The sequence below is a fragment of the Acinonyx jubatus genome, chromosome A3, assembly GCF_027475565.1.
Source record: "Acinonyx jubatus isolate Ajub_Pintada_27869175 chromosome A3, VMU_Ajub_asm_v1.0, whole genome shotgun sequence".
Classification (NCBI taxonomy): Eukaryota; Metazoa; Chordata; class Mammalia; order Carnivora; family Felidae; genus Acinonyx; species Acinonyx jubatus.
The window spans coordinates 130,505,061-130,527,347 of record NC_069388.1 but is presented as its reverse complement, the minus strand read 5'-3'; the positions used below and the strand labels follow the sequence as shown (position 1 = coordinate 130,527,347).

Below are 22,287 nucleotides of genomic sequence, written 5' to 3'. Positions count from 1 at the left end.
GTTTCTCTCTCTTTCAAAAATAAAGTAAACATTGAAAAATTAAAAAAAAAAAAATAATACTAGGGGCACCTGGGTGGGCTCAGTCAGTTAAGCATCCAGCTCTTGGTTTTGGCTCAGGTCATGATTTCTTGAGAGCCACGTCGGGTTCTGCCCTGGCAGTGTTAATCCTGCTTGGGGTTCTCTCTCTTTCCCTCTCTCTCTGCTGCTCCCCAACTTGTCCTGTCTCTGTCTCTCTCAAAATAAATAAATAAATATGAAAAACAATTTTGTTTTCATTAAAAATAATAATAATAATAATGAAATGAAAAGATTGCTGTGGAGGGGCACCCGGGTGGCTCAGTCAGTCAAACGTCTGACCCTTGACTTCGGCTCAGGTCACGATCTCACGGTTCGTGGGATCGAGCCCTGAGTCAGGCTCTGCGTTGACAGTGTGGAGCCTGCTTGGGATCCTCTCTCTCTCTCTCTTCTCTCTCTGCCCCTCCCTCACTCGTGCTTACGTGCTCTTTCTCTCTCTCTCTCTCTCTCTGTCTCAAAATAAATAAATAAATAAACTTTAAATATATTTAAATATATATTTAAATAAAGTTTATCTATTTAATATATATATATTTATTTAATATAATATAATATACATATTTATTTATTATATTATATTTTTAATATTTATATTATATTTTATATTTATTTATATTTATAATTTATTGTATTATATTATAAATTGTTTGTTTATTTTATTTCATTATTATTTATTTATTTAATATATTTAAATATATATTTAAATAAAGTTTAAAATAAACTTTAAACACATTGCTGTCGAATGAAGTTTGGTGGGGCAGCCATCTCCACACTGGCCCCCAAGCTGGTCGCCTCTTGGCATTCACACCTCCGCGTAGACTCCCCAGAGAAGACGGTGTCAGTGGCACCTCATGTCTTCTGAGGTGGGGTAAGAGGCTAGGAAGCAGGAGTCAGGAGTACGGTGTGGGGGTCGCTGACGGAAGAGGGTCCCCTCACCGTCCAGCGGTGGGACCCTGCAGGGAGAAGCCTTTGCCCCTAAGTCAAGGTTGACTGGTGAAGGTCCTCTTCGGGGATTTAAGTTAAAAAAAAAAAAAAATTGAGATACGTTTGAGTTTTTAAAAATACTTTTCCGCCGTAACCAACTTTTTGCTGAACTAAGCCAACACGAGTCCCGAAAGCTTAGGAGAGGGCGTTTCTGTGGGATTCCGTAGATGCAAGTGGCTGTCTGTCCCTTTGTGCAGGGACCTGCAAGGTTGTACGTCAGTCATACTTAAAACATTTGAATGGGACTTCAAGCATCCAATCGGATGCTTTGCCCAGAAAGGGCTTGTAATAAATCCTTTGACCTCATTTGCGTCCCCGTCCCAAACAGCGAAGCAGGCTTGGCCCAGAAAGATTCCTGCAGAAAGCTGTTTTCTGCGGGTGCCGCCGTCCCACCTGCCCTGCACCGCTGCTTGTGCGGAGAGTTTCTTCCTCTGTGTTTTCACGAACTGAAAGAGGGTTGAGAAAGGGCCCAGCGGGTCCGGCGGCCACTGGCTCTCTGCTTTCTGCTTCCCACTGGCATCTGCCCCACGCTGCTCCTCCCCAGGCCCAACCGCCTCCTCCTGGCTGCCATCCAGGTGCCCCTCCCAAAGACCCGGCTGCTGTGTGTCCAGTTTTGGGCGGGGCGTCTTGCGCATGGCCACGGCTCAGGCAGCGACCTCTCCCTTCCCCGAATCTCACCCGTCCGGTGCTTTCTCCCAGCAAATGGTGCTGCCCTCCACCCAGCTTCTGCCTCTTCTCCCCCCTGCTCACCTCCGATCGATCACCTCCCTTTCTGTTCTCGAGGCCCAAGGACCCACCAAGAGTGGTCGCCTTGGGGCCAGAAGAGCTGGATCCCGATCCCTGATCTGCAGCGGAAGAGGGCCCTCCCCAAAAGCCAAATCTGCCGATACCGTGACCTTGGACTTCCCAGCCTCCAGGACTGTGAGAGATAAGTCACCTAAGCCACCCACGCTGTGATGCACTGTTGGAGTAGCCCAAGCTGACTACGTCAGAGACAAGCACAGGGTCTCCGGCTCATAAGAGGTTGTTCCACTAGAAAAACAGGTTAGGGGCGCCTGGGTGGCTCAGTCGGTTGAGCGTCCGACTTCGGCTCTGGGCATGATCTCGCAGTTCGCCGGTTCGAGCCCCGCGTCAGGCTCCGTGCTGACAGCTCGGAGCCTGGAACCTGCTTCGGATTCTGTGCCTCCCTCTCTCCGACCCTCCCCAGCTCGCGCTCTGTCTCTCTCTCTCTTTAAAAAATAAGTAAACATTAAAAAAAAAAAAAAAAGAAAGAAAGGAAAATGAGGCGAAGATCAAAGAGCTGCTACTTTCTTTGGAAAGCGAAAGTCCACGGCCGTGAGGGTGAGGGGGAACCAGGAGCAGGCAAGGAAGTGGGGGGGGGGGGACACCATGCCCTTGTGCGTGACCATGACTGTGCCAGCTGCTGCTTCCCCAGTGGGCACCTGGGAGACACAGCAGCCGCTCGGCAGGCACCCTGCCTGCCGGAGAGAGAGGAGGGAGACACATCCACGCGGGCCAGTGTCTCCCAGTTTCCGCTGGTCTAGGTCACCCTACAGGGAGCTCCCCAGGCCCAGGGCATGTCACCCTGAAAAGCAGACGCTGAGTCCTGCAGGCTGGTCCTTCAGCTGAGTCCCGAGGCGAGGGTGCCTCTGGCGTGGGTAGGCACCAGGAAAGAGAGAGAAGCCGCAAGAAGCCGGGGGGCTTTGGAGGGCACAGCTGCCCTGAGCTGAACGCTAGTCTCCTCTCCTCAAGTCCTAGGCGGGCCCCCAACTCCAGCGTGGCTTTCTCCCAGGAGACGAGGCTTTGATGGAGGTCACCTGGGTTAAGTGGGGTCATGAGGGTGGGGCCCTGATAGGATAGGACTGGTGTCCTCATGAGAAGGGGCACCAGAGAGCCCTCTCTCTCCCTCTCTCTCTCTCTTCTCTCTCCCTTCCCTTCCAGGTCACAGCAGAAAGGGTGTCTTCTACGAGCCGGGGAGAGCTTCCTCACCCAAACCAAATCTGCCCACTTGATCTTGGACTTGCGGCCCCCAAACTGTGCGGAATAAGTATCTGCTGTTTAAGTCACCCACGCCGCGGTATTTGTCATGGCAACCTGTGATATTATGATTTTTAATAAGAATTATATATTTGGCCTCCACTCCTCCTACCCCACGGCACCCTACTTCCTGGCGCAGAGCTCCTAAACCCTTGGAATTTCCTAAAGCGATAAGGGAGATAAAGCCTCTTGTGACCACACCTGAGTTTATGTTATCGAGGTGACTTTGGGAAAGCCCCTGAGGATGGGGGCTGGTTGCCAGGGAAACCAACCAAGTGATTAGAGGCTTAGCATTTTCGGTCCCCTCCCCACTCCCCCACCCCCGACCTCTGGGAGGGGACAGGGGCTGGAGATTGAGTTCAATCATCAATGGCCAATAATCTAATCGGCCTCTCCCGTGAAGCCTCCATAAAAACCCAAAAAGAAAGGCTTCAGAAAGTTCCAGGTTGGGGAGAGTGTGGAGGTGCCGGGAGGGTGGTGTGCACCTTGGAGCCGGCATGGGACCTCCACACCCCTGCCCACTCACCCGGCCCTTTGCATCCCTTCCACCTGGCCGTTTCTGAGTTGTATCCTTTTATAACGAACTGATAATCTAGTAAGTCGACTGTTTCCCTGAGTTCCAGGGGCTGCTCTAGCAAAGTAATCAACCGTAAGACAGGGTCATGGGACCTGCAGTCTTTAGCCAGTCGGTCAGAAGCACAGGTGACAGCCTGGACTTGTGACGCGAGTCTGAAAGGGGTGGGGGCAGACTGGTGGGCCTGAGTCCTCAGCCGGTGGGACCTGCCTCTATCTCCAGGTCAGTAGCGTTAGAATTGAATTGCAGGGTACTCGGTGATCCGGTGCTGTAGAATTGCTTGATGCAGGGAAAACCCATCCGTCTGGGATACAGAGTATTCCGTGAGTGGACGGAACCAAGGAGTTTTTCCGAGACACGGCCAGGTTTGCGCTAGGTACCGTGAGCAAGGGGTCAAATTCACCTCTGCTTCCTGAACAGCCCCTGCCTGGGAGCTGCTCTTGCAAAGAGGCTCCTGCGTCTTGCGGGGGTGAGTGGGGATGAGGAGCTTCTTGGGGGGGGGGGGGGCGGGGGCTGCAAATGGGCCTTGAGATGGGCCCAAAAGCGTCCCAAGGAGGGAGTGAACGAGTTGTGTCTCTGGCCGGTCCCGCAGAGACGGAACGGTGGAGAGGAGCCCATCTGTGTGCAGCGAAGTTTCCATGGCCTTCTCCCTGTGCGTTCCATAAGGGCCGGTGTGTAGGGAGAGGCTTGTTCTTCATGGCCAGCTGCTGGACCCCCAATCTCAAGGCCCCCTTGCAGCCCCCCCCCCCGCCCCAGGAAGCTCCTCATCCCCACTCACCCCCGCAAGACGCAGGAGCCTCTTTGCAAGAGCAGCTCCCAGCCTGTGCACCTGAGGGCAGGGCACCTGTCACCTGTCTTTCACCCTTGTCTTCCTCATCTTTCCACCTTAAAGCTCTACACTCTTCTTTTACTCTCACCTCAGATCCTGGGAGCCTAGGTCTCCTCTCTGCAAACGTCAGGATACCTTAACTTCCAGACACTTCCTGGATATGGGGGGGAACCTTTCCATTTTCTCCCGGGAGGCGCATTCGACCCTGAAATGTGTTGGATCCTTTTGATGCAACAAAGAAAACGAAGGGGGGGGGGGTAGGGAAAATTCATAGTTTCCATGTCAGACTAGGTTGTACATTTATTTCCTGTCTCACGTCGTTCAGACGTTTGTTGTCGGGCTCTAACAATAAGCTGGGGGCTACGGAGGGGAATGAGATGGGTTCCTGCCCTCAGCTCTACTTGGGCAGAGGCCGGCATCACAGAGCAGAGGTAGCACTGGTGGAAAGCTCTGGGCCCCAGTGAATCCAGGGCGACGGCCGGCTGGCCCGGCAGGGAGCGGGGGAGGCCTTCGGTGGCCCAGCTTCATGGACCCTGGCCTTGAGGCACAAAGCAGGTGGTGCTTCAGCATTCAGTGGAGAAGGGAGAGCTTGGAGATAGAAGATGCCACCTGTCCCTCCCCTTTGGGAAGTCCCGGGACTCCCACGCTTCTGCGGCTCTGAGACACCTGGTGGGAGAGGGGGCCCCGTGGAGTCCCCTGCCACCATCCAGGCCCTGCTGCCACTAGGGCGCGGGGAGCTGAGGCCTGCGATGGGTGTGCTTTGTCAGAGCCTGGCCCGGACACCGGGTTGAGTACAAAGCCACATTGTGTCCTCTGACAGGTGCTCACGGGCTCCGTGCCGCCAGTCGAAAGCAAGGACGGAGCTGAGGCGGGGCTCGCACGAGTGCACGGATGTTTCCACACGCTCCATCAGGGGCTCGGCAGCCTTGCCTCCCCCTGAGGTCTGAGCACACCGCCCCCGACAGACACACGCACACGCACGTCTGGCGGACAACCCCCGCAGTAGCCTCAGGCCCCGGATTCTCCAGGACGGGCACCTTTTCCCACCGGCGGCCTGGGTGTCCCGATTTGGGGTTTGGAACATACAACCACAGACCCCGTGCCGGCTTGTGCCCCAAGACCTCGGCGGGGAAGCCGATCACCTACGACCTCCATGAATGACGTGTCCCATCCCACGAAACTTCGAGAGCTTCCGTCCCACGGAGCGCTTCCTGACGGTGGACACCTTCGTCCCCCACCACCCCCAAGGGAGGAAAGCCGCCTTCGGAAGCTGGAGACGGTCAGGAGTGAGTGCTCGGCCTCAGGGCTCGGGGCAAAAGCAGGAATTTGTATTTGTACTTGAACTTCAGTCAGTGACCGGCAGTCCTGTGCGTTTCCTTTGCCACCACCTTGCCTTCCCTCTTGGGAGAAGAAAAACTCGGGAGGGCCTCTCCAGGGCCCTCCGCGGGGACACGGCAGGGCCTCAAAGGGCAGGGGCGGAACAGACACGCAGAGAGGCTCCGTGGGGTGTCCCAGGGCTATAATGAGGGGGTACAGAGGGCCACATCCCCTCCCGTGGGGCACGGGCGCTGGGGAGGAGGCATCTCAGGGGCCACAGCGGGAAGGGCTGCCTGGAGACCCAAAGCGGGAGCCACCCTGCAGAGGTAAGAGACCGCATGGTGCCTCCAGATAAGGGACGGGACGTTCAGGGCAGAGGTCATGGTTATTTAATTCTTGAGCCAGCGTTAGAAGGAACGCGAGGCCCAATCCCTACTTCTCAGAAATAAGCAAGCCCAGACTCAGGGAGGTTGTGCAACCTGCCCAAGGACACCCAGCTGCAAGTGGTCTATTGAAAGCTCAAACGTGAAGCCTGACGCCCGGTCCGGGGCTGGCATCTCAGAAACACAGGCCCCAGGCCCTAGAAAGCACACAAAGCTCCCCGCTGGCCGGCTGGCGGGCTGGCCGGCTGGAGGAAGTGGCAAGGCTCGCAGCAGGAAGCCCGTCCCGGTGCTGAGTCACCCCGGCCTCCTGGCTGGGATGGGGCGGCAGGAAGGTGGCCGTCCAGCAGCCCCGTGGGTCTGTCCGGCTGTGTAAAATCAACCCACTCACCCTGCCTCAACTGCCTTACTGGGTGAGGGCTGCTGTGTGGCCATGAGGGAGCCCCCCCTCAGTGTGCTCTCGGGACCAGGGTGGGGGTGCAGGCGGGTAACCAGTTATCGCAATGCTGTGAGAGAGGAACACAGAAACCGGGGGCACAGGCCGGAGGGTCTGGAGGGGCGCTGGTGCTGGCTGCCGGAGAGGTGCTTAGGGAGGTGACATCGAGCTTTGAGACCGGTTCGGAAGGGGGACGGGTGCCTGCTAAGTGCGGAACGCGAGGAGCGCTTTCCCAGCAGGGAGGGGTGGGTAAGGCCGGCTTGTGCCGAAGCGGAAGGAATTCCAGGGTTGGCCTCTGCAGACGGGCCTGCAGGGGAGCGAGGGAGAGAGGAGGCCCGTCTTCTGGCTGCCAGGACCTTCCGGCTTGTGGTGGACCCTGAATTCTCCGCAGACTCCACCCTGATCAGGTTCTGGGTGGGTTCTTGGGCCAGGAAGGCCGGTGGGGCTCAGGGAGGGAGCCAGAGCTGGAAAGGTCTGCAGCGTCTCCATATCTTTACTGAGATCAGGAGACAGAAGGTCTTGGGTGCAAATCCCACGGGAAGGTTCCTATACCCTGATGGGTAGTCTGATGGGGCGTTACCTGACTCCCCGTGGGCAGGCCCGGCCTCCACTTGTTTCTGCTTTCAGCTGGGGTGGCCAGGCCCTTGGCTTGAAGGGTCCATGGGCCCAGTGCTCTGTTCACTCTGAGCTGGTGCAGTCTCTGACAAACCAGGACAGTCGGGGCCTCCTTGGAAGGCACTAGAAGGAGGCACAGCCCCTGAATCCCAACCAGCAAATCACCCCTCACCCAGAGCAGAGCCCGGCAACCTTCCAGCTGACCCAGCACACTTGCAGGCTGCAGCTCCGAAAAGAGAAACAAAGTGAGGTACTTTCCCGCCTGCACAACTTTCGAGTTCCTTTTGGTCCTTCCCCACAACCGACTCGGGTGGGATATTCCAGACCCAGGCTCCCGGGGCCGCCTCCTGCGAGCCTGGAGACCGTGTTGCCCGAGATGTTCACGATAATATCTCAGGCCCGGGGGTCCTGCTGACGGCCGGCCTGAATCCGGGGACAGCGGGCCTAGAAAGGACCATCTTCGCCCCGAGCCAACACGCAATGCTGCTTAGCCAGCCCAGGTTAGGTCAAGCCTCTCCGGCTTCAAGCAGGTTTCCCCGGGAGAGAAGATGAACTTAGGTTACTTCTCTGTTTTACTTTCCAGGAGGTGGGGAGGGCAGGCAGGTGACTGGGTTCGTTGGCTCTGTTCCTTTCTTTTCTTTTTAAATTTTTGAATGTTTATTTATTTTTGAGAGAGAGAGAGAGAGCAGGGGCAGAGGGAGAGGGGGACAGAGGATCCGAAGCGGGCTCTGTGCTGACAAGAGAGCACCCGATGCGGGGCTGAAACTCATGAACTGTGACACGTGGCCTGGGCCAAAGTTGGACGCTTCACAGGCTGAGCCACCCAGGCGCCTTGGACTCTGTTCTTTTAGCGCAGAAGGAAGAGCGAGCTACCCATACTTCATTAATTCAGTTCCTAGTTCATTAATTCCGCCAGTGAGTGTTTGGGACAGCCCGTCTCTGGCACAGCTTGTCTTGACTCTGGGTATAGAAATGGAAATAGGGGCGCCTTGGTGGCTCAGTCAGTTAAGCGTCCCACTTCAACTCAGGTCATGATATGGTTCATGAGTTTGAGCCCTGCATCAGGCTCTCTGCTGTCAGCGTGGAGCCTGCCTCAGATCCTGTTTCCCTCTTGCTCTCTCTCTCTCTCTCTCTGCCCGCCCCCCCCCCCGCTCAAAAATAAATACACATTAAAAAAATTTAGAAATGAATACATAAGACAAGTCCCGCCCCCAGGGAGCTCCCAGCTTGGTGGTGGAGACAGGCAAATACCGAGCTTATAACAAAGCTGTGGGACAGACTCCCACAGAAGCAGGACAAGTGCAGAGGGAAGGCTTCCACAGAACAGGAACTAGGGCGAGGAGAGGGGGGCACTGACCTCACGTACAAAATGTAAACAGGCACCGAAAACTCAGGCATCGACAATGTCATTTTAATGTAACGTTTTTCAAACTCAAAATTAATGTAAAAAATCCATGATGAACAAAGTATCAAAAATTTAAACAGAGACAGGCTATTGTTTCTTGTAGGAATTATTTTTTAAAATATTTATTTATTTGGAGAGGGAGAGCACAGGTGGGGAAGGGGCAGAGAGAGAGAGAGAGAGAGAGAGAGAATCCCAAGCAGGCTCCAGGCTCTGAGCTGTCAGCACAGAGGCCGACGCGGGGCTTGAACTCACGAACCGTGAGATCAGGACCAGGGTTAAAATCAAGAGTCGGGAGCTTAACTGACTGAGCCACTCAGACGCCCCCGAAACTGCATTGTTGAGCGATGGGAACAAGTATGTCTAACTATGAACAGATTAGGCGACCCAGGGCTTTCGGGTGTAGGGCTCTTCTTCACCTATGGTTTCAGAAATGGGAGGATTTGGGTGGCTCAGTCAGTTAAGCGTCCGATTTCGGCTCAGGTCATGATCTTGCAGTTTGTGGGTTCGAGCCCCGTGTTGGGGTCTGGGCTGACAGCTCGGAGCCTGGAGCCTGCTTCCCATTCTGTGTCTCCCTCTCTCTCTGGCCCTTCCCCTCTCGAGCGCTGTCTCTCTCTCAAAAATAAATAAACATTCAAAAAAAATATTTTAAAAAAATGGGAGGAATTGTGATAAGTGTCTGGAGGGGCCCACACTTTCCCTTTGGCCCAGGGCTGCGGTGTGACTCAGGATGTCTGAGTAGCTTCTAAAGGCTAAACGTGTTTCGAGGTGGAGGACAGGCAGACAGGGCCTTGGCAGAGGGCTCAGCCTGTGCAAAGGCCCGGAGGCAAGAATGCTATTCACTTGACCTGACAAAAGGATACAGGAAACTAAAAAAAGAAACCTGTCCCCTTTAGCAGAGACACCCACCCCCCCTGCTCCCCCCTCCCCCCATTTCACTCCGATCACTGCCTCTGGCTCTAGGACACCATGAGTTGACTAAGAAAAGAACATAATTTTTACCTTGGATGTTTGACTCTTGCAGAGCCTAAACCTGTCTCGGCAGTGTAGACACAGATCTGCGCTGACATTCTGACCTCGCGCCTTCACTGGGAAAGCCCTGAGACCTTCGCGTGGTCGGTTTTCTAGCTTGACGCTTCCTTTTTTAAGCAAACAAAATATTTTTTTTTTGTTTATTTCAACCACTTTTTCATGGACATCTTTCTAAGATATTGTGAACATTGGCCCAACAGTGATTCTCCTCCTGTTCCTTAACAGTAGGATCCTAAATTTATTTGGAACTGCAAAGACCCCATTTAAAGACTACACATTTTCCAGCTTCCTTACAGAAAGGTGTAGCCGTATGACTAAGTTCTGGCCAATGAGATGTGACCAGAGGTGTTGTGTGGCACTTACCTCCTCTTTAGAAAGGAAGGGATGGCCCTTTTCCCTCTTCTTCTTCCTTCTGCCTGGACAAAGGATATAAATGCTGGAGCTTTTGCAGCCATTCTGAGCCATGAGGTGACTTGGAGACCAAAGATCATGGAAGGAGGAGAAACACAAAACAGACTGGGTTCCTGTCATCTGGGACTATTTTAATCCCGGACTTCCTGTCTCTGGACTACTTAAAAACAAATTTTTTAAATCAACTTTATTGAGCTACAATTTACTTAAAACGCACCCATTTTAAGTGCACAGTTCATTGAGGTTTGACAAACGTATATGCCCGTCACATATTCCAACCAAATGCAGAATATTTTTATCACGCCCCAAAGTTTTTATCCCTTTACAGTCAATCTCGGATCCCCCACCCTCCATACACCTGCCCCAGGTTCCACCTACCTGCTTTTTGTCCTGTAAGAATAGTTTTACCCTGGGCTACTTTTAAATGAGCAAGAACTGAATGTTCTGTCTTGCTGCAGCCAATATTTGGGGGGGGCCTTTATTATTCGCAGCTGATTCTAATGCAGAAGTGAATAGAGATATATTACACGCAGCCTCAAAGAGAGGCCCCTAAATACATTGTAACATTGTCTTGACCACCGTTAGATATCCACGTCTTAGATTGTTCCCTAGGAAACAGATCTGGAGATGAGATTTTTCGAACCAGAGGTTTATTAGGGAGTGCCCTTGGGGACACAGCTCTATGGTAAATAAGGGGCACAGGGGGCAGACAGCTGGACCAGAGCCTCCCACAAGGAGCTCTGAGGCTGCGTAGACCTTCAGAGATGTCCTGGGCCTGATCCCCAAGTTACCAGTTACCGGATGGGAGCTGGGCCTGGGGAGCTGTGAACCTTAGGCCACCAGGCAGCTCCTTTCGCTCAAGGGCAGTTCCCAGGGAGGGATCAGCCAACGCTCCTTGCAGCTGAGGGACGTCTGTCTCGGCTCCGATGGGGAATCTGGAAGGAGAGTCACAGCGGCCACGAGACCATGAATTCCCGGGTTGTCCTCGAGGGTTACTTAGCTGCGTGGGAGCCACCCGCACCTGCCTGGAAGGCCTCATGCCCCTGATGGCGCAGATGCCCGGCTCGGTGGGTCCTATAGCTCTGTCCCCCCCGGATTCCCTCCGCACGTGGCCTCCTCACATCTGGGACACTGTGGCGTCAGACGCATTCTCTGCCTGTCTCCCGGGCTGACCCTTGCCGGGCTGTCTTTGCACACAGTGACTTCGGCAGTGCCTCTCCGTGTCCTGGCTTACTTTGAACTTCACGGGGACTTCCCTGACCCTGCTCAAAAGACACGAAAGTTAACATCCTTCTGAGCCACTTAACCTTTCTCCACTCTGGGAACAGCTCTCCGTTTCCATGATCCTGCCTTACTTTACCAGCAAAGCCTGAGGCTCCTAGAGAATTCTGTAAGTACCTGGGCTTCACAACAACCTTGGGGGGGGGGGGGGGGAGGGAGGGAGCAAGAGCTTTTCCCCCTGCTGGGTTCCAAAAGGTTGACGTTCCTGGCACTTTGCCTTTTAAATTAGCTGGGCCTTCCCATAAATTAGAATCCAGACGCTTCCCAACAGACCAAGTGAGGGACAAGGGATACGATTCATGTCCCCTTTTTATGAGAAATATTGCGAAATGCAGATAAATGCAGAGAAAAGGAATACACGGGACACACATGCATCCGTAACAGAGTTGCCACCAGGGCGCATTGGCTTTATATTTTTAGAAATAGCGCATGTCAGGCACACGGGAAGCCCCTCGTAGCGCTACGATCTTTTTCGCATCCCGCCCTGTCCCAGAAGCAATCACTAACGTGAATCCGTGGGCTGTTTTTGTGGTCTATCCGCCTCGATTCAGATGTATCCGGGTGGTTGATTTTCCCACCATTTATAGGAACTCATTGTAAGGGTATAAAGCACTTTGTGCACCCCTCCCCCTCATGCGGGACCTTGAGGATGCTTTTCTCTCCTCCTATGTTGGGATGTGTTCATGCATATGGCTTTTTGGCTTGTGCACAGACATTTTCTTGGGGTGGGTAACTGCAGGGGCAGTTGCTGGGCTGAAGGGTGTCTGTCTCTCCAACTTTACCAGATATCGGCAAATTGTTCAAAGCGACGGTTGCCGTCACGCTCTCCCCTCGGTGCCCGTGAGACCCCCTTTCCCCACGTCTTCCTCATTACTCTGTAGCTCTTATGAACAGGGCTGCTATCCACCGTCAGGCCCAAGTCTTGGGGTGGGTATATGTTTTCCATTCTCTCGGCTATGTACCTGGGAGTAGAAATGCCAGGTCATGTGGTAAGTCTATGTTTGACTTTTAGGAGAAGTGGCAAGGTGCACTCCAAAGCCAACGCACCATTTCCTGTTACCACCAGCCATGAATGTGGGTGGGTTCCAGATCCTCCAAATCCCCACCCACACTTGTTATTGTTCGTCTTTTTGATGACAACAACCCCAGAGTGTGTGAAGTAATCTCACAGAGGTTTTGCTTTGTGTCTCCCTGACAACGAATGACGTGGGTCATCTTTTCTTGCCTTGTTGGCCCTGTGTATATCTTCCTTAGATGTCTACCCCAGTCCCTTTCCATTTTTATTGTTTATTTAAAAATTTTTTAGGGCCCCTGGGTGGCTCAGTCGGCTAAGCCTCCGACTTCAGCTCAGGTCACGATCTCGCAGTTTGTGAGTTCAGGCCCCGCGTCGGGCTCTGGGCTGACGGCTCAGAGCCTGGAGCCTGTTTCAGATTCTGTGTCTCCCTCTCTCTCTGACCCACCCCGTTCATGCTCTATCTCTCTCTGTCTCGAAAATAAACGTTAAAAAAAATTAAAAATATTTTTAAAAATGTTTATTTACTTTTGAGAGAGAGAGACAGAACACGAGCAGAAGAGGGGCAGAGAGAGAGAGAGGGAGACACAGAATCCAAAGCGGGGTCTAGGCGCTCAGCTGTCAGCACAGAGCCCAGCGCGGGGCTTGAGCTCATGAACCACAAGATCATGACCTGAGCTGAAGTCTGACGTTTAACTGACTGAGCCACCGAGGTGCCCCTTTCCCTTTCCCTTTTTAAATTGGGTTACTTGTCTTTTTGTGGAGTTGTAAGAGTTCATTATATATATGCAATAGAAGTTCCTGATTAGATATACGGTTTGCAAATATTTTCTCCCATTCTATGGGCTGTCTTTTCACTTTCTTGATGGTGCCCGTTGAAGCACAAAAGTTTTAAATTTTGATGAAGTCCATCTTGTCAGCTTTTTCTCTGATTGCCTGTGCATTTGGCGTCATGCTTAAGAAACCATTGCCTGATCCAAGGTCCCAAAGATTTATTCTTATGTTTTCTTCCAAGATTTTATTTTATCAACATTTATTTATTTTTGAGAGAGAGACAGACAGAGCATGAGCGGGGAGAGGAGCAGAGAGAGAGGGAGACACGGAATCTGAAGCAGGCTCCAGGCTCCGAGCTGTCGGCCCAGAGCCCAACACGGGGCTCGAACCCACAGAACACGAGATCATGACCTGAGCCGAAGTCGGACACTTAACTGACTGAGCCACCCAGGCACCCCTCTTCTAAGATGTTATAGCTTTAGCTCTTACATTTAGGTCTTGGATGCATTTTGAGTGAAATTTTTGTAAATGGTGTGAGGTAGGGGTTCAAATGCATTCTTGTACAAGTGACCAGCCGGTGGTTCCAGTATGACTTGTTGGAAAGACTATTCTTTCTCCCGTTGAATTGTTTCGGTACCCTTGCCAAAAATCAACTGATTATAGATGTGAGGGTTTATTTCTGGCCTTTCAACCTTATTCCATTCATCCAAATAGCTATCCTTATGCCAGTACCACACTCTCTTGACTACTGTGGATTTACTGTAATGAGATAGCTTTCCCAGATGTAAATGATAAAGCACCTTTCTTCTGCCTCAGAAGACTGTCTAGGCCAGTGGTACTCGGAATGTGGACTCCTGACCAGTGGCAGCATCGCCTGGAACCTTGTTAGAAATGCAGATTCTCAGGGAACAGCCCAGACTTTGTGAATCATAAACTCTGGGGTTGGGGCTTCGCAATCTGTGTTTTTGCAAGCCCTTCAGGGATTCCTTTTTTTTTTTTTTTTTTTTTTTAGTTTATTTTTGAGAGAGAGAGAGAGACAGAGCGTGAGCAGGGGAGGGGCAGAGAGAGAGGGAGACACAGAATCCGAAGCAGATTCCAGGCTCTGAGCTGTCAGCCCAGAGCCTGACGCAGGGCTCGAATTCACGAACTGTGAGATCATGACCTGAGCCGAAGTCTGATGCTTAACCAACCGAGCCACCCAGGCACCTCCAGGGGATTCAGTTGTACACTGAAGTTGAGGATCCATTGCTCTATATCTGTACCGTCCGGGTGACAGCCACTGGCCACATATGGCTACTAAGCACCTGAATCGTGCCGGTCCCAATCGAGACGTGCTATCAATACAGAACGCACATCGAACGTCAAACACTTAGTATGAAGAAAAGAATGCATAATATCTCATTCATAACTTGTAGAGTGACTGTGCGTTGAAGTAAAAACATTTCCTCTATATTGAATTTACAAGTGTGCCATTGGAGTGCCTGGGTGGCTCAGTCAGTTAAGCGTCCGACTTCAGCTCAGGTGATGATCTCGCAGTTCGTGAGTTCGAGCCCCTCGTCGGGCTCTGTGCTGACAGCTCAGAGCCTGGAGCCTGCTTCAGATTCTGTCTCTCTCCCCCTCTCTCTCTCTGTCTGTCTCTCTCTGGCCCTCCCCCACTCGCACTCTGTCTCTGTCTCTCTCTCAAAAATAAATGCACGTTTAAAAAAATTAAAAAAATAAAGAAAAAGAAACATGTGCCATTAACATTAATTTTGCCTGTGCCTTTTTACACTGAAAAATGTGCCTGGGTACGTGGGTCACCTTTTCTTTCTGTTGGGGTCTGGACCGCCGGCTAGAAGGCGAAACAGAGACACGCAGGGCTGAGGGGTGTTCCTTCCGCTGCTCGTTAGCCGCCCCACTGTTTCGGGCAGACACTCACCTACCGTCCGTGTGGGCTGGCGCGTCCCCATTTCTCAGGCACCAGGAGCTCTGTTTCCCAGAAGAGAGGCCATCCGGGACCGAGCTGGAAAGGCAAGCAGCCTTTTCCGGTTCAGATTGGTTGGAAACCTTGGTCAAAGCCACTGTTTGTGTTTGGCTTTTGGTTTAGCAGGAGCGCTGCCCCGCCAAACAGATTCTTGGCTGCTTCCAATGCGCCCTGACCGCTGCCTGGGGAGCGACCACTTCGAGGTCAGCACTCAAGTCCCGGGCAGGCACTTCCACAGCGTTCCAGGCCGTTTGCCAATCCCTGGTGCGTCTGACCTTTCCCTGCCCCGGTCGCCTGAGGGCAGCCCGACTCACTCCCGAGGAAACAGACTCCCAGAGCTTAGGTGTCGTGTTCAGGTGACACATCTAGAATGTGCCAGAACTGAGACTGGAACCCAGGTCTCCGGAGATTCGTCAGGATGCTTTCCTTTATGCGTTTATACTGAGTCCGTCAGCGCAGTGCTGCTGACAATGACACTGAAGGTAACGTCCCGATCATTTATGGCGTATCTATCAAGTCATAGGCCCTTTACATACATTGCCTCTTTTAATCCAAGGGAGACATTAACATCCACATGTTACAAATTAGGAAATCAGAGCCCTGGGTTAGGGCTCAGTCGTGATTGCTGAGGAGTACGTTCTTTTTATTTAGTCAGCTAGTTATTTGCTTTTTTTAACTTTTTTTTTTTAATATTTATTTTTGAGAGAGAGGGAGAGAGACATAGAGTGCAAGCAGGGAAGGGGCAGAGAGGGAGACACAGAATCCGAAGCAGGCTCCAGGCTCTGAGCTGTCGGCACAGAGCCCGACACGAGGCTCGAACCCACGAACCGTGCGATCAGGACCTGAGTCGAAGTCGGAGGCTTAACCCACTGAGCCACCCAGATGCCTCATGACCTCGTTAACCTTAATTACTTCCTACAAAGTCCGATCTCCAAATCCAGGCACATGGCGGGTGTTGGGGCTTCAATGTATGAATTTTGGAGGGACACGATTCAGTCCATGGCGGGGTAGTCGCTCGAGGAGAGGGACCCTCTCGTTCATCGGAACCCTCTGGCGCTTGCAAGGGCGAAGGGGAAAGGGGGATCCATGGGAATGTGCCTCTGAGTCACATTCCCTGGGTAACCGCGGGTCATAGCCTCTGCCTCAGGGGCCATCACGAACACTCGTGGATGCCAGGGGTAAGCAAGATGGCCAATCATCCAACGTCCCCACCTCGGATCCATACTGGCCCAAGGCAGGATCCAGCGATTCTAGTCATTCTTGCCGCTGGTGCTGCCGACAAGTTCTCTGACCGTTTCTCCTGGTTTGAGCTTCTGGAGCTGGGGGGTAGGGGGGTGGGCAGCCCCAGGTGCCTCATCTAGCTGAAGGGAGCAGCCCCACTCCTCCTCTCTGTAATTACAACGACACAGAGTGACCCAATCAAAAGAGGACCTGGAAACCATGGGGCCTCCCTCCCTCAAGCTTCCAGGAGCCCGGGTTTATGACCTAGAACCGTATTTATCTGAAAGAGCCTCTCCAGGAGGATACACACTGAAGTTCATTGAAGTACTACAATTTGTTTTTATAGTATTTTTTCCAAAGCCTGTGTGGGCCCAGCACAGTGACGCTGAATCTGGCTTTTAGACCCCGCTGCCACTGTTACTAACATGTGACCTTGGACATTTCCTTTCTCCAAGTATAAGTGTCTTCATCTATAAAATGTGGGAATAATCTTAAGAATGTTGGAAATAGCATATGTAAAGCACTTCTAAAACAGTAATGTCATAAAACTATGTCAGATATCATTATTATTTTTTTTAAACGTTTATTTATTATTAAGAGACAGAGAGAGACAGAGCATGAGCATGGCAGGGGCAGAGAGAGGAGGAGACACAGAATCCGAAGCAGGCTCCAGGCTCTGCCGGCACAGAGCCCGACGCGGGGCTCGAACTCACAAACCGCGAGATCATGGCCTGAGCTGAAGTCGGACGCTCAACCGATGGAGCCATCCAGGCGCCCCAGATATTATTATTATTTTAATGTTTACTTATTTTTGAGAGAGAGAGAGAGAGAGAGAGAGAGAGACAGTGTGATCAGGGGAGGGGAAGAGAGAGAGGGAGACACGAAATCTGAAGCAGGCTCCAGGCTCTGAGCCGTCAGCACAGAGCCCGACGTGAGGCTCGAACTCACGAACCGCAAGATCACGACCGGAGCTGAAGTCTGACGCTTAACCGACTGAGCCACCCAGGTGCCACGATTATGTCAGATATTATTAAGAATAATCAGAATCAGTCCCGATTTTAAGTGTTTACAGCCATGGTATGGAAGACAAATTATATACAGCGTGCACCTGTTATGTGCTGAATTGTTCCCCCATAAAGATGCTGAAGCCCTAATCTCTGGTACCTGTGAATAGAACTCTATTCGGAAACGGGATCTTTTGCACATGATCAAATGAAGGTCATTAGAATGGGCTCTAATCCAATATGACTGGTGTTCTTATAAAAAAGGGGAAATGTGGACATAGAGGCAGACACACACAGAGGAAAGACGACATGAAGACAGAGGGAGAAGACAGCCGTCTGTAAGCAAAGAAAACACCTGAGGCTACAGAAGCCAGGGGAGAGGCCCGGAACAGATTCCCCCTCAGACCCCTCAGGAGGACTCAGCTTGGCTGACATGTTGACCTTGGCCTTCCAGCATCCAGAGCTCTGAGACGGAATGTCTTTGGTTTGAGCCAGCCAGTCTGTGGTACTTTGGGATGGCAGCCCCGGGAAAGTGACAGAACACCATACCCTGAAATTGCTTTTCGTTTTACGCCAGTTTATCAAATTCAGAAGTACTTATGAAGTAACTACTGCATGCCCTCCCTCCATGAAGCTTGATAAGGCGTTACTGAAAGAGCAAAAGGAAAGGACCAGGCTGTAGCTCATTTGAAGTGAGACACTCCTCTAGAAGTTCAGGGAAGGGAGATGCGCACAGGAGCTGAGAGGTCAGAGGGTGACGTGATTTCTGAACTGGATCCTGGGGATAGGGTGGTTCCAGATGGGTGGGACAGAACACAGCCCAGGCAAAGGCCCGGAGGTCCACTGATAGCAAATCTGCTTTCTCACTCTCCCCGAGCTTCCTCCCCCTCCACCCCGCTTCACCCTGGGGGAAGCTTTCCCTGCCTCCTTGTCTTTCGAGGCCCCTGACCCTCTCCCCACGAGCTGATTTTGCAGGTGATCGTAGCTAGCTGTGGCTCAGATCTCAACGACTCTCATGCTTTATGTGCGTGTCTGTCTGTTGTCCTGTGACTGAGCTTTGGAAAACTGCGCTCTGATTCTGTGGCAGGAGACGTCACGATGTGCCCACCAAAATGGCCGTTTTCTCCTGGGCACAGAGGAAGACTATAATTCCAGGACCCCTTGCATCCAGGTAGCACCTCGTGACTAACTCTGGTCAGTGAATGCAGGCCAATGTGACGTATGCCTCCTTCAGGCCTGGATCCTAGTGACCGCCTCCCCCCCCTCCCCCCCGCCCCGGCCCCCGACCCCCAGCTAGCACTGTCTCCTCTTTTGTTGCTGGCTGGAAGTCAAGGGGTCAGCAGAGTCCTCAGAAGTCCTGAAGGAAGAATCTCCAGCTGGAAGGGGCTGGAGTTCCCGAATGCTCGTGACCAGCCTTCCCCGAGCCCTCCAACTGCAACCTGAGTGAGAAGTGAGCCTCACGTGTGACCCCAGCAGAACATGACTTACCCTGTCGAACCCAGTATCCACCTGGTGGATGGGCCTGGGTTTGACATGTGACCGCAGGCGTCTCACCTGTAACCCTACCCTCTGCGTGGATATACTGCATCACCATGGCTGCTGGTCTGCTGAGAAGGAAAGAGGGTGCCCCAGGTACCAGAGTGGCTCCCTGTGACATCACCCCGGCCCCCTGCTGCTGACAGCTCAGTAATGATCGCATTTAATCCCCACAGCAGGGCTGCCTAGGAGACTAAATGCCTCTGGGGTGGTTTTGCCATTTGCTTGCCGAGAGAGAGGGGTCTGGGCTTCGACCACCTTGCCTACGGGCCCACCCTGTCCCCCCCCCCCCCCCGCCCCCGAAGCCACCCACCAGCATTCCTCTCTGCAGCCTCCTGTGTAATGGGAGTTCACTCACCACTTTTGTGGAGGAGTATTTGCAGGAGGATTTGCGTTTTCCCCTAGAGACGCGAGAGAGACAGACTGTCTCAGCCTAACACTAACGCCCAGCTCCGCATTCATGGCTGTTTCTGTGGTTACCTTTTCTTCGGGGATGTTTGGGGTGGGTGGTGGTGGGTGGGTGTATATATTTGCTTTTCCAGGGCCCAGATCTTCAGGAGCTACTGGGAGGAGAGGCTCTGGGAAGCACAGTCCCTCACTCCCTCTCTCCCAGGCAGGTGCCTTCGGAGGGGGACTGAGGAAGTCTGCAGAACGCATGGGGTTGTCTCTCCCTGACACCCAGGCCACCGGCCCCTGAAAAAGGAGATTTCCCCCAAGTCCCTTCCTCCGCAGAGACTGAAGGCCCAGAGCACGTCTGGGAGGGGAGGGCCCGCAAAAGCCTGCTCCTCCTCCCGTCCATTTCCTAGGTGGGGAAACCAAGGCCGGGAGTCTAAGGGACTTGCCCAAACCGCCCGCCCGGAATTGGCAAAGGCAACCAGAACTGGAACTCAGGTGTCCTCGGTTCTTCCCTGAAAGAGGCGCGGGAAGGCTGGTGCTATCTGCCCGGGGGGCTGGCGGGGAGGATGCCAGAGGGCCCCGGGAGATGGCCTGGGGCGACTCCAGCCTCTTCCCTTTCTGGGCCACCAGAAAGGGCTGCACTTCCTGCAGAGGACTGGGGCGGCGGGGGAGTGGGCGCGGAACTGGCCCCTCCCGGTGCCGCCTCCCCGCCTCTCCCACACCCGTAGGCCAGAGGCCAAGGGTTAGGGAGGCGGAACTGGTGCTCGGCCCCGGTCCTGCCCCGAAATCCAGCCGACACGGGACCGGGTTAAGGCCTAGGCCGGGCGGAGAGTGCGCTAAAGGGCCGCGAGGGGCCGGCGCGGAAAGCTCTGAGGCCCCGGGCCGAAGGGCCAGCAAGGGGCGTGGCTAGGGACGGGGGCGCGACCCAAGCAGGGTAGGTGGGCGGGGGCAAGACGGGGGCGTGGTCGAGACGGGGGTGGGTCCGCTGGAAACTTGAGCGCCAGCCCCGGCCGCACGCTCCGCCCCCGGCCCCCGCCTCCGGGTCCCGCCTTCGAGTCCCTTCCTTCCCGGCGCTGGCAGGCGGGCCGAGGCGACCGCAGGCGGCGGACGGGCGGACCGGCGGACGGGCGGGCGCCTCCACCTCTTTCCCTCCCTCGCTGCCGGCTTCCTTTTGTTTTTCTGGGAGGCGATGAACGCAGGGCCGGCGCGGAGGCTGCGGGCTCACGGAGGCCCGCGCTCCTAGCCACCCTCCCGGCCTCGGCGCGCTCGTCCCGGGCAGCGGCCCGCGCCTGCCCCAGCGCCCGCGGCGCCGAACTTGGGCTGGGGAAGCCGGCGGACCGCGTCCTGCTGCGGAGCAGGTAGGGTAGCGAGGGGCTGCGGGCTCCGGAGAGTGCCGGCGTGTGCACTGGCGTGAGCTACGATCGGGCTCTCTGCGTGCGTGAGTGTGTGTGTGTGTGTGTGTGTGTGCGTGCGCGCGCGCTCGCGTGGTGTGTGTTGGGGGTGCCTGTGTTTGTCTGCGTGGTGGAGTTGTGGGTGACCGAGGACGGTGGCGTGTCCCTGGAATGGCGTGTCCTCGTGGGGATCCGTGTGTGCAGTGGGTGTGCACATTTTGGGCTGCGTTTGTGGAATTGTGTGTCCGGGCGCAGTTGCTGGTGGGGACGGGTGCGGGGCGGGTGGCTTGGGTGAGCGGCTGCGCGTGGGGCGCGGGTGGCGGGGTGGGCGTGGGCGTCCAGCCTTGCGTGCGGGGCCCTCTGTCCCCCGCCGGCCCGCGCAGTGCGGAGCTCCAGGGCCCTGGGAGACAGCTGGGATCCGAGGGAGGTAGTGCGGGCCTTTGGGGCAGCCTTGGCTGGCCCCGCGGGGGTGGGGGGCAGGTGCGCGCGGCCCACGTGGGTGGCAGGTGAGCTCCGGCCAGGGTAGGGGGCTGGCGCGGTGGCCATCCGCTCCCTCCTTACGGGCGGAGGGGCGACGGACAGAGAGCCCTGCTCCTGAGTTAGGAGCCCTGGTATCGCCGTTACCCGCACTGCGACCTGGGCCAGACACGCCACCTTCTCTGGTTGAGATTTGGTTCTGTATCAAATGGGGACAGTTCCTCCCTTGGGGTATGTCATGACATTTAAAATGAGAACGCGCTAAAGATAGGTCTCGGCCGGGTGCTTGGCACATAGTAGGTGCTAAGTTAATTGAATTAGCGTCTCTCTTTTTTTAAATCCTTTTTTCCCCTTCATCGTGGGTGGGGCTATTACATCCCCCGCCCCCCGCGCGTGTTTTGTGCCTCTCTCACGGCCCTAACTTAACCGCGAAGCACCGAGATTCGAGAAAGTTTAGGCTGCTGGGTGCGCCGCCTGCTCGCCGCATCTCCCGGGCGGCGCCGCCTCGGGTGTGCAGGAGCGCGCAGCGCCCCCGCAGCGAAGTCTCCAGCGCCCGAGCTGGGGGTCCCTCTCCTGGCCAAACGCGGCGGCTGCTGGAGTCGGGAGCCTTTTTGTTCAACAAGTGCCTAGTCCCCGGGCTGTAGCATCTCACACAGTCTGCCAGCCGGGGCGTGAAAGTGGTGCTCCCCGCAGACGTGAATCTCGGGCTCCCAGGGCATCCCAGCCTGGCCTCGTCAAGCTGAAGGCCATACCCCTTTACTCTCGGCCAACACCCATTCCCCCTAGAGGAGGCTGTTTGCCAGGACGGCGAGTCCCGCCTTGGGCCTCGGCATTGGATTCCAGCCGACCCTACCCCCCGCCCATGCAACTGTGGTTCTGTTGGATCAGCCTTCCGCAGCAGGCCGAGGCTCCGTGGGACCCTTCCTCCTAGTCCCACACCACAATGTGTAAAATATTTAGTTTGAAACCTACTACTGTGTAACATTGAACGGCAGTGGATGTGCACACCCTCAAACCACGGTGCAGTCTCGGGGAGAGCCCTGCCAACCCTAGCACAGCGCTTGCTCAGACCCAGCAGGGCCAGCTGGCCCGCGCTGCCCTGCTGCCTTCTCCCAGAGCTGGTGATTCCTTCCCTCCATC

The 22,287-nt window shown here is 54.4% G+C and overlaps 1 protein-coding gene across 1 annotated transcript in view; it reads left to right on the top strand.

Annotated features, from left to right (window-relative positions):
- Positions 1-20,250: 20,250 nt before the first annotated feature.
- Positions 20,251-22,287, top strand: part of HPCAL1 (hippocalcin like 1) — a 104,648-nt gene continuing 102,611 nt past the window's right edge. Inside the window, exon 1 of the mRNA XM_027077884.2 lies at positions 20,251-20,637. The gene's annotated coding sequence lies outside the window, so the exon portion shown is untranslated. The remainder of the gene's footprint in view (positions 20,638-22,287) is intronic.